This window comes from Trachemys scripta, chromosome 25 (assembly GCF_013100865.1).
Source record: "Trachemys scripta elegans isolate TJP31775 chromosome 25, CAS_Tse_1.0, whole genome shotgun sequence".
Classification (NCBI taxonomy): domain Eukaryota; kingdom Metazoa; phylum Chordata; order Testudines; family Emydidae; genus Trachemys; species Trachemys scripta.
In genome coordinates, this window is record NC_048322.1 from 1,740,160 (window position 1) to 1,750,372 (window position 10,213).

The window sequence follows — 10,213 nt, forward strand, 5'->3', positions numbered from 1 at the left end:
TTTGCAAATTATAGAGAGGAAAGTGGAAAATCAGAGGGATTTTATACCAGTTGTTGATATGAGGTAAAATCTGAGTGTATTTCACATCAATATTTGGTAAATGAATAGAGAGGAAATAGACAACATTTGCAAACATTTTATATCCATGTTCAAGAATCTGAGAAAAGGTGTAAATCTGAGATTTTCTTAGTATTTTACAATTAGAAAGACAGGAAAAATCTCAGGGCATATTCAATTAGAAACAGACAACTAGAGAAAAGTGGGGCAAATGTTTAGGGTATTTTTTATTAATCTTCGAGATTTGCAGAGAATACATGTCACAAACTAGGGGGGGAGGGATAGCTCAGTGGTTTGAGCATTGGCCTGCTAAACCCAGGGTTGTGAGTTCAATCCTTGAGGGGGCCACTTAGGGATCTAGGGCAAAAATCAGTACTTGGTCCTGCTAGTGAAGGCAGGGGGCTGGACTCGATGACCTTTCAAGGTCCCTTCCAGTTCTAGGAGATAGGATATCTCCATTAATTTTAATTTTAAACTACGCAACTGATAACATGAGAGACAAACACCAAGATCAGAGGGGATTTTAAATTGCTATTAACTAAATAGTGGAAAAGGGGGACAGTTTGACTGGATTGTATAAGACTGTCCAATACATAAACAGAAAGTGCTGGTTCACATGGACAGCAGGGAGCCCTTTGAGGAGCTGATTTAAGAGGGCAAGGGGGACCTGGAAGGCTCCCTGGATGAAAGAAGGGGGCAGCAGTGGGGGATGGGCAGGTAACTGGTGGCTGGGGGCAACTGTGTTGGTAGTTAGGGGGCAGCAAGTGGAATTGGGAAACCGGGGTCTGGGCAGTCTCCATGGGGGACAGTTGCTCCCCCCCTTCCCTACCCTGGCAGAAAACGGGCATCTCATCCCATCCTCACTCCAGGAGCAGCCATGTTTTGAGGAATGACTCAGGGCAACAATTTCCCACATAAACAAGAACAAATCGCTGCAGATAAAATGGGTGGGGAAACCCCCCACATTGGAGGAGATTTTAAATTGACATCTGAGAAATATGGAGAGAACAGGGGAAAATCAGGAGAGACTAGAGCAGGGGTAGGCAACCTATGGCAGGTGTGCCAAAAGCGGCAAGCGAGCTGATTTTCAGTGGCACTCACACTGCCCGGGTCCTGGCCACTGGTCCAGGGGGCTCTGCATTTGAATTTAATTTTAAATGAAGCTTCTTAAACATTTAAAAAACCTTATTTACTTTACATACAACAATAGTTTAGTTATATATTATAGACTTATAGAAAGAAACCTTCTAAAAACATTAAAATGTATTAAAGGCACGTGAAACCTTAAATTAGAGTGAATAAATAAAGACTCGGCACACCACTTCTGAAAGGTTGCCGACCCCTGGACTAGAGAATTAATGATTTGAGTCGAAAGGGGGGGGCGATCTGTCCCAGATTTTATAGCCACGTGTGAGCTAATGAGAGAGAAAAGGGGCAGAACTAGAGAGAATTTGTATCAGGGGTGAGAGACAAGTATCACAAACAGGGACAGGATCCAATTAACTCCCCTTCCCCCGCCCGCCACTTCTCCCCAGGGAATTTCCTGGCTGCACAGAGACAGGTCAAACCCCCCCCCCCCCCCCCCCCCCCCCCCCACCCCCCCCGGGGATTTTCCCGGCCCCAAAGGGAAGGTTAAACCCCCCCCCCCCCAACTCCGGCTTCTCTCCTCCCTGCCGGACACCCCCGGCGCCGGGCCCAGTCTCTACTCCCCCTCCCCTAATCCCAGTGGGGCCGGGGGCAGATCCTGCTGCAGCTCCACTGGGGCCGAGGCAGCTCCGAGGCTTCTCCCAGGTTCCCGGCCCCAGCGCCCCCCCCGGGGTTTCTCACTCACCGGGGGGCTCCGGCCCGGGGGCTGGTGTGGGCAGAGCCCGGGGCTGCTCAGGGGGCAAGTCCCAGCTGGAGAAAGCCCCCCTGGCCGGGCACAGAGGAGTTAATACCGGGCTCCCAGATCACACAGAGGCAGCAGCAGCAGCTGGTCTGTGCCACAGCCCCGCCCCCAGGAGCTGCCCCACCCCCGGTCTGTGCCTCAGCCCCGCCCCCAGGAGCTGCCCCGCCCCCGGTTTGTGCCTCAGCCCCGCCCCCAGGAGCTGCCCCGCCCCCGGTTTGTGCCTCAGCCCCGCCCCCAGGAGCTGCCCCGCCCCCGGTCTGTGCCTTAGCCCCGCCCCCAGGATAGGGGCACAAGCTGAATTGTCCAGGAGGACAAGGGCGCGCGGCGCTCACACCCCGGGGTGAGTGGCTCGGGTGCGAGGGGGGACACTCCCCAGCCGGGCTCAGGCCCCAGGCGCGGGGACACGCGGGTGTCTCTGGATCGGACACTCGGGCGGTGGCGCAAGTGACCCGCTACCCGACACCGGTCCTGGGACTCGCCCCTCGGGCAGAGACACCCACCCCCATTGCCGGCAGCCGGGCCAAAGACCCCGGGGCTGAGGCTCCCCCCGCCCCGCGAGGACACGAGAGTTCGCCTGAGAAGCGGGGAGGGGCCGGGGGCTCGGGGCGGGTCTCAGAGGCGCCGGCTGGGGACGGGGTCTCTGCGAGGGGAGGGGGAGATGGGGAAAGGGTCAGACTGGTCCCAGGGTCCTCTCTTACCTGGGCTGCAGAGGGCGGAAGCGCCCCCTGGGGCAGGCTGGGAGATGTAGTTCCTGACTCTTCCGGGAGCGGAAGTGACGTTTGGCTGGGGGTGGGATGACGAGCCGGGCTGCAAACGCGCGCGGGGCGCTGCGGCTCTGCCTGGCTCGTGCGGGGCCGTTGGAGCCTCTCCCGGAGCCGGAGAAGAGCTTTGCGCCGCTGAGCGCTTGTCTCTGCCCCGCCCACAGAGGCTGGTTCAGGGATAGATGGGACCCTGTTGTGTCTCCCGGTTCTGGGCATGCGCAGATCGGGGGGGGGCAGAGCCGCGCATGCGCAGATCTGCATTTCCCAGAGCACTGGGCATGTGCCCTCCCCCGGTGCTGTGGGGCTGGAGAACAAGGGAGGGTCCGACTGAACCGCGAAGACCTTCATTAATCCCCCTCGTGCCGTGCCCGGCCCGGGCCCTGCTCCCGCTGGAGCTGCCCCGGGCTCTGCCCGCCCCGCTGCGGAGCTGCAGCCTCCAGGTACCGGAGCGAGCCCCGGGGGCGGGGCCGGGCGGTGACTCTGCCCCAGTGTCCGTGGGGGGGACCCGGTGTGACGACACGTATAGCAGCCCTCCCGTTTTGCAGTTTCCGCCACGCAACGTGACCATCTGGGCTACTGCTCAGGATTTGCTACCGCCTGGTCCATGGGGTTGCGAATCAGGAGGGATGGGGGTTTTGGTCAAAAGCACGTTACCCCGGCATCTCGCAGCGCCGGGATCTGCCCGCGGGGGACTCAGAGTTGCTGTCCCAGCAGGAGCCTAACGCTCCTGGGTCCGGCCAGGCTCTGCCCTGGGGCCCCACGGTGGATCCCGGGGGGAGGGGACCAAGCCCACTGGGGGTCCCTGCGTGGGGCTGGGCAGGGGCTGCCGGCGGGGTCTGCTGGGCGCGGGCGGGGGGGTGAGACCGGGCGGGGAGAGGAGACCTGGCAAAGGGGCGGATGGAAAATGTCTGTGTAGCCCGGACATGGCAGGGGGAGGAGAAGAGCCGGTGACCCCCGAGGAGCAGGGAGAGAAGGGGGGGGCTGAGATCCCCTCGGATTTACCACTGCCCCTTCCCGTGCGGACCCCCCATTCTCTCCAGTCCTGCCCCCTTTCTCTCTAGAGGGAAAGGGCAACAGCCATGGTGACCCCCCCCTTTTTTTCTCTCAAATCCCTGAGAAGGTCTCTGTTCTCCTCCCCTGATTGTTCCCCATTTTCTCTCCACTTTGCCAATGTCCAGTTCAAATCTCAGGTTTGGGGTGTTTTTTCTCCATTTTTACCTGCATTGAGTTGTTCTTGTTTAGGTGGGAAATCGTTCCCCTGAGTGATTTCTAAAATGGGAAGAAGGTTAATGGGCAGAGGCTGGGAGAGCCCTGAGACACGGATACTGTTGGGGGCCATTCTCTGCTGGCAACAGGGCATGGAAAGGCCTAGAAAGGGGAGGGAGGAGCAAGAGTCTCCACCAGGATTTGTGGGGGAGGGAGACTGGGGTCTGGTGCGGGGTCTCCTGTGGTGTGGGTGGAGATGGGGGTGTCGGGTAGGAGGGGAAGGTCAGTGGGATGTGGGGGAGGGGGTTTGAACTGTCTCTGTGCAGCCAAGAAATTCCCAGGGGAGAAGTGGCGGGCCGGGGAAGCGGGGTGGGGAGTTAATTGGATCCTTTCCCTGTTTGTGCCACTTGCCTCTCACACCCCGATACAAATTCTCTCTAGTTCTTCCCCTTTTCTCTCTCAGTATCTCACACATGACTATAAAATCCAGGGAGATTCCCCCATTTCCCCTCAAATGATCAGCTCTCTCGTCTCCCCCGATTTCCCCCTGTTCTCTCCATGAGTCTCAAATGTCAATTTAAAATCTTCTCTAGGGGGATTTTCTCAGCCATTTTATCTGCAGCGATTTGTCCTTGTTTAGGTGGGAAATTGTTGCCCTGAGTCATTCCCCAAAACATGGCTGCCCCTGGAGTGTTCTCTGCCAGGGTAGGGAAGGGAGGAGCACGTGTCCCCCATGGGGATGGCCCAGACCCCGGTTTCCCAATCCCACTTGCTGCCCCCTAACTACCAACACAGTTACCCCAGCAATCAGTTGCCAGTCACCTGCTCATCCCCCACTGATGCCCTCTTCACTCATCCAGGGAGCCTTCCAGCTCCCCCTCCCTTGCCCTCTTAAATCAGCTCTTCAAAGGGCTCCTTGCTGCCCATGTGAATGGTGGGGGTGAGGGGAACAATCACTTTGTGTTTATGTATTGGACAGTCCTATAAAATCCGGTCCAACAATCCTCCTTTTCCACTAGTTGGTTAATGGCAATATAAAATCCCCTCAGATCTTGGTGTTTTTCTCTCATGTTATCAAATACGTAGCTCCTTCAATCTCTGTTAAATTGTTTGCCGATGAAAGAGACCAGCCACATATTTAATATACATCAAAGCCAGAGGCCTCCCCATGTTTGGGGGATCAGTGGTTCCCAGTTGGTAACAGGAGAGTTGGCTGGACCTTTTTCTTTTCTCCAGCTGGCACAGGATCAGGAGGTCACTGTGAGTGCAGCGTGGGTCAAGAAGTATCCCAAAGCCCATGACAAATGGTCTCTGTGCGGGGTTGCTTCCCACAGTGCTAAGATGCAGCCGTCTCTGGGGTTGATCCATGATCGCCATTATTTGCTAGTGACAGAGCATGGAAATTTCTTACCTATTTTGGCCCTCCCTGCCTTCCATTCTCCTGCTAATGAAGCATCCCCCGGGGCTCCCTCTGCCTGTGTGACTGGCCAGCAGGGGGCGGTGATAACTTTCTATCCACTTATCAGATGCTTTTGTGACACTGATGCTGGGTGGGTGGAGGAGTGTCTGTGTGGGGAGATTGGAGCTGAAGGGGCATTGTGGTAGGGGGAGACCTCTGGGTGACTGGACAGGGGGTACCCTAGTCAGGTTGGTTGGTTCTGGAGGTTTGGAGTTTCAGGGGGTGGTTGTGATGTGCCCAGCCCTGAGGCTATGGGTCCTGGAGGTGGGTATTGCTGGGGGCCTGGTGCCCGCAGAACAGCGGGGGTAGGTGTCTCTTGGAGAGGCGGGACAGGGGGTTAGAGGATGCCTGGTGCTGTGCCAGGGGCTCTCTGTCTAGGCTTCCCGCACTGGCTGCTTGGATCGTTGCTGTGCCCGGTACACAGAGCTGGGGAGGGGGATTCCTGGCACTAGGTCAGGGGATGCCAGACAAGCAGAATGAGGAGTCCCGCTGTGGGGGAAGAGGTGATCCCAGGGAAACGGTATGGCAGATCATGCTGGAGGGCAGGTCGGGATTCTAGGCATGCAGTGCGGGGAATCCCAGGCAGGCAGTGAGGGACTGAGTTCCCAGTGGGGGGGTCCCAGGTGTTAGAGAGCTTGTTCCTTCACTCTCACACTTCTCTGTTCATGCGAGAAGGACCAGGGAGCAACAATACCCGGAGTCCGAAGGTGCAAACAATTTGATGTTTATTGGGGTGAACTTCTAGCAAGCTTAAATCCAAGTTCCTTTTTCCTTATTTTCGAATCCCAACTTACTTCCTGTTTGCCCCTAATTTATATAGTAATATTTTTAGCTATACCTTAACCAATCATTCTACTAAAATTTAACTAACCAATCCTAACATATTGTAAGATGATTAGCTAACCAATTATATCCCACTACCTTAATTAGGTTACACCCAGCGAAATTAATTATACAGCAGACAGAAACAATTACAGAACCAGACAGAGACCATGCAAATAAACATACAAAACAATATAGAAGTGAGGATTTCACAACTACATCTATACAGACGTAAGCGTTTTCCAGCTGTGTCTATTGAGAAGTGAGTTCTTACCAGACAGAAAACTATCAACCTAAGTTTCCTTTTATATCTTCTAGGCTCTTTCCTTTCTCTGGAGGTGATGGGAATATCAGGACAGGATTGTATTCCTAACAGCCCAATAGCGCCGTATTTCCATGTGACTAGTTTGGAATGTGAGGATGTGACCATTCACTTCTCAGCTTATGGCTCCCTCTGCTGCTTAGCCGAAGGCCTTACTTAGCCTAAGAATCAGGCCTCAGACTGTTAGTGAGAGAAGGCCCATACACATACAGAAAGTGATTTTGATTCTTTCTTTTATACCTCTATAACTAGCTAAGTTATAAGAATACACCTAAATTCTTAAAGTATAGGCCTTTATAGACAGGCCTGAATATCTATATCCTAACACTTGGCTGCTGGGGGCTCTTGGTGGGGGAAAACTCTTTGGGATTCCCAGCCTGGCAGTGATGGTCTGGTGGGCGTTCTCTGGCTGGTGGGGCTCTGAGGGGTATCTGGGGTCCCTGGCCAGGGACTCTGGGGGCTGGGTCCTAGGGCATATCTGGTGGGACCCTAGCTGGGGGGGTCTGTGCTCTGGGTGCTGGGGGTCCCTGGCTGGGGGCTTCGCGGGCTGCTCCTGACTTCGCTCCTTCTCCCTGATCAGCTTGTGCCAGAATCCTGGCTCCAAGCACTACCCAGCATTCCCCGTCCATGCCTAGTGTGACGAACTGGGACTGTTCTTGCTGGGGTGTGGGAATGCTGACAGGGGAGTGTGACTAGGATGGTCTGCATCGGAGGATGGGAGACGGCCCGAGGGAACATACCTGAGCTTGTAACATGAGAACCCAGGAGGGGGTTGGAGGTCAGGTGACTCCGGGGCCCGGGAAACTGAACAAAGGCTGTGGGAGGGGTCGCTGAAAGCAGAGTGCGGGAAGCAGGCTGGAGAGATGGCTGGGAGGAGAGATGGCTCTGACCCCCCAAGGGGGGTGGGCTGGCATGCCCTGGGACCCCAAGCTGGACCTAACTGAGGGGGGCCCCGTTGTCTGTGCCTGCAAGACCTGTCTTGGACTGTATTCCTGTCATCCAAATAAACCTTCTGCTTTACTGGCTGGCTGAGAGTCATGGTGAATCGCAGGAAGCCGGGGGTGCAGGGCCCTGAGTCCCCCAATACTCCGTGACAACTGGTGGCAGAGGTGGGATCTACTGCACCCCGTGGACGGCCCTTCCTGCAGTAAGTGACTGGGTAGCAGTAAAACGAAGGGGGATTGACGGGGACCAGGCGTGCTGAAGACTGGGAGAGAGACGGTTATTACCCCTGGGAGTGTGTGACCAGCGAGAAGGACTTTTGCAGTAACAGGGTCCCCCGGGGGGATCGCAGCGAGTGGTCCCAGGGGCGGAGGAGTCTGCAGCTCGACCCTGGCAGAGAGGCGGTGACCTCGAGAAGGGCTGGCACACTAGGGGTCCCCCTGGGAACTGTGGGGAGCTGTGAGCACACAGGCTGGTGAGTGGCCAGCAGGAAGATGTATGCCAAGCGGCTTAAGAGCGACCTGGTGGAGCTGTGCAAGCAGAGGCGGCTGCGCATTGGGAGGCTCACCAAAGAACAGCTCATTGCCCAGCTGGAGGCGGAAGATCGCGCGAATGAACTGATCCCTGTGTCTCAGGGAAGCAGCCTGGCAAATGCAGCGCAGGCCCCAGTGTCTGTCCCAGCTGGAAGTGGTCAGCCGGCTGCTGAGGGCTTCCCGAGACCCCTCCTTCCTATGCCTAGGGGAAGGGTGGGGAGGAGCCCAGCAAATACCGAAGGCGCCGTGACCCCCCCGGCCAGCAGGGGATCCCCCCGGCGAAGCCCGCCGGCCAGCAGAGGATCCTCCCGGCGACGTTCGGCATCCGTGGAGCGGAATTGGCTGGAATGGGAGAAAGAGCTAAAACTGAGAGAGCTGGAGGATCGTGAACAACAGAGACAGCATGAACGGGAGGAGAAAGAGAGACAGAGACAGCATGAACGGGAGGAGAATGAGAGACAGAGACAGCATGAAGAGAGACAGAGACAGGAGAATGAGAGACAGCGTCAGCATGACCTGGAACTGGCGAGATTGAAGGGCAGTGAACCCCCGGCTGCGGTGAGTGAGGGGGGACCCAGGACTGCACGGAGCTTTGATAAGTGCATCATGGCCCCATACAAGGAGGGGGAGGACATGGATGACTTCCTGGAGGCCTTTGAGACGGCCTGCGAGCTGCACCGGGTTGATCCCGCGGACAGACTCCGGGTCCTTACCCCCTTACTGGACCCCAAAGCCGTGGCATTGTACCGCCAACTGGGAGAGGCAGAGAAAGGGGACTACGAACTATTCAAAAAGGCCCTGCTACGTGAGTTTGGGCTGACTCCTGAGATGTACCGGGAAAGGTTCCGGAGTCAAGATAAAACCCCTCAGATCTCATATCTGCAACTAGCCGTCCGCATGGAAAGATACGCCAGCAAGTGGGCTGGTGGGGCCCAGACGAAGGAGGACCTGATTAAACTGCTGGTACTGGAGCAACTGTATGAGCGGTGCCCATCCGACCTGAGGCTGTGGTTGGTGGACAGAAAGCCAGAGAACCCGCGGCACGTCAGGCAGCTGGCTGATGAGTTTGTAAAGAGCCGGTCAGGGGGTGGCAGGGAGGAGCCCCAAAGGAACAGGCCCGCCGCGATGCAGAGAGAGAGTCACCCTGGGACCTCCCAAAGGGGGAATATGGGGAATCCCCTCCCACGGGGAATGCCCAGCATCAGGGACAACCGACCGGCTCGAGGGGACCCACAGGACATGAGCTGCTATTACTGCGGCCGAAGAGGCCACGTTCGGGCCCAGTGCCCCAAGCTCAAGGACAGACTGAGCAGACCGAACCCGCATAGGGTTAACTGGGTAGAGGCCCAGACGGACGAGGGGCAGGCTTCTCACGCAAGAGGGGCTGGCAGCTTATCAACTGCTCAAGAGAGAGAAGGGCCCCAGGCCAGCTCCTCTAGGGGGTTGGATGCCTCAGACTCAGGGTTTTTGGTTTATACGGTGGGCGCGGGGCTGTCCCTCCGGAGAGAGTACCTTGTTCCCCTGGAGGTGGATGGGAGGAAGGTCAATGGATACTGGGATACGGGGGCAGAGGTGACGCTGGCCCGGCCCGAGGTGGTGGCCCCAGATCAGGTGGCGCCCAACTCCTACCTGACCCTGACGGGGGTGGGCGGAACACCAGTCAAAGTGCCCGTGGCAAGGGTACACCTGAAGTGGGGGGCCAAGGAGGGCCCCAAGGATGTGGGGGTACACCCGTATTTGCCCACTGAGGTATTGATGGGGGGGGACCTGGAGAACTGGCCAGGCAACCACCAAAAGGCACTGGTTGTGACCCGCAGTCAGAGCCGGCGAGGGGCCCTGCGCCCTGGCCTTGGGGGGGGGTGCCTTGCCTGAGGCGCAGGACCCTAACCTGGTGGGGAGGGAACGCCCAGGGACACGGCTCAGGGAGGCTGCAGCTTCAGACCCAGCGGGCGAGAAAGAGCAGGTGGCCATCCCTGTCCCAGCTGCTGAGTTCCAGGCCGAGTTGCAGAGAGATCCCTCCTTGCGGAAGATAAGGGACCTGGCCGACCTCAATGCGGTACAGACCATGGGACGAGGTGGCCGGAAAACGTTCCTGTGGGAGAAGGGGTTCCTGTACCGAGAATGGGCTCCCCCAGGGAAAATGGAGTCAGGGGGGATCAGGAGGCAGCTGGTGGTACCCCAGAAGTATCGCCGCCAGCTGCTGTGCCGGGCCCATGACATTCC

At 57.2% G+C, this 10,213-nt stretch overlaps 2 protein-coding genes across 6 annotated transcripts in view; one reads left to right on the forward strand and one right to left on the reverse strand.

Moving 5' to 3' along the window:
- Nucleotides 1–10,213, reverse strand: part of LOC117869996 (zinc finger protein 239-like) — a 1,162,621-nt gene that overhangs the window by 1,057,370 nt on the left and 95,038 nt on the right. The gene's annotated exons all lie outside the window — the stretch shown is intronic.
- LOC117870033 (zinc finger protein 256-like) overlaps nucleotides 2,243–10,213 on the forward strand; it is a 26,857-nt gene continuing 18,886 nt past the window's right edge. For 2 of the 3 annotated variants that reach the window (XM_034757210.1, XM_034757212.1), the window contains exon 1: nucleotides 2,969–3,146. The gene's annotated coding sequence lies outside the window, so the exon portion shown is untranslated. Of the gene's footprint in view, nucleotides 2,286–2,968; nucleotides 3,147–10,213 lie in introns of those variants that run through there. The other variant, XM_034757211.1, reaches the window with a different exon arrangement.